A 628-nucleotide genomic window follows, 5' to 3' on the forward strand; every position below is an offset into this window, starting at 1 on the left:
AGTTAAGTTGTGTTTAAAATGCGTCAACTCTTGATTTGTGCTATTTAAGGTGTTCAATCTGTTAACAATGTTGTTCATTTGATTTTCAAGTCTCTGAATTGTAGATCCTTGTGCAGATACCAAGCTATTTAATCTACTTTCCATCGCATTAGTAAGGTTAACCAGAGTTTCATCACCCTTCTCCTTTGTTAATTCTGTTTCATGATAACTAAAGTTAGAACATTTGTGGTCTGTTAAAAACTGTAAATTCATCTTCAAGTCAGCTCTGTTCAACTTATCAGAATATTTAAATGTTTTTAGAAACTCTGACATTATATCAATTGTTTTATCAAACTCTGGAGTTTTAGCCTCTAAGGTCATCAACATCAGTGGCTTAAAATTGTCTTGGTCAACAGGCTTGGTTTTATTTTCTTTCATCTCAGTGAGACCCCTTCTATTTGTGTAATACACATCACATCCAAGCACTGTACTAAAACAATCATAAGGTTTTGTAAACGACACAGTTAACTCTCCAAACATCTTTGAAAACTTTCCATCAACTTTTGATCCAGTTACTTTATAATCTCGAACGCTTGAATCTGATTCTGATACAGACGCCAACACAATCTTCCCCTCTAATTCACTGATC

This window comes from Physella acuta, unplaced genomic scaffold, assembly GCF_028476545.2.
Source record: "Physella acuta isolate Inbredline_101_S28 unplaced genomic scaffold, ASM2847654v3 ptg001058l, whole genome shotgun sequence".
Lineage (NCBI taxonomy): Eukaryota > Metazoa > Mollusca > Gastropoda > Physidae > Physella > Physella acuta.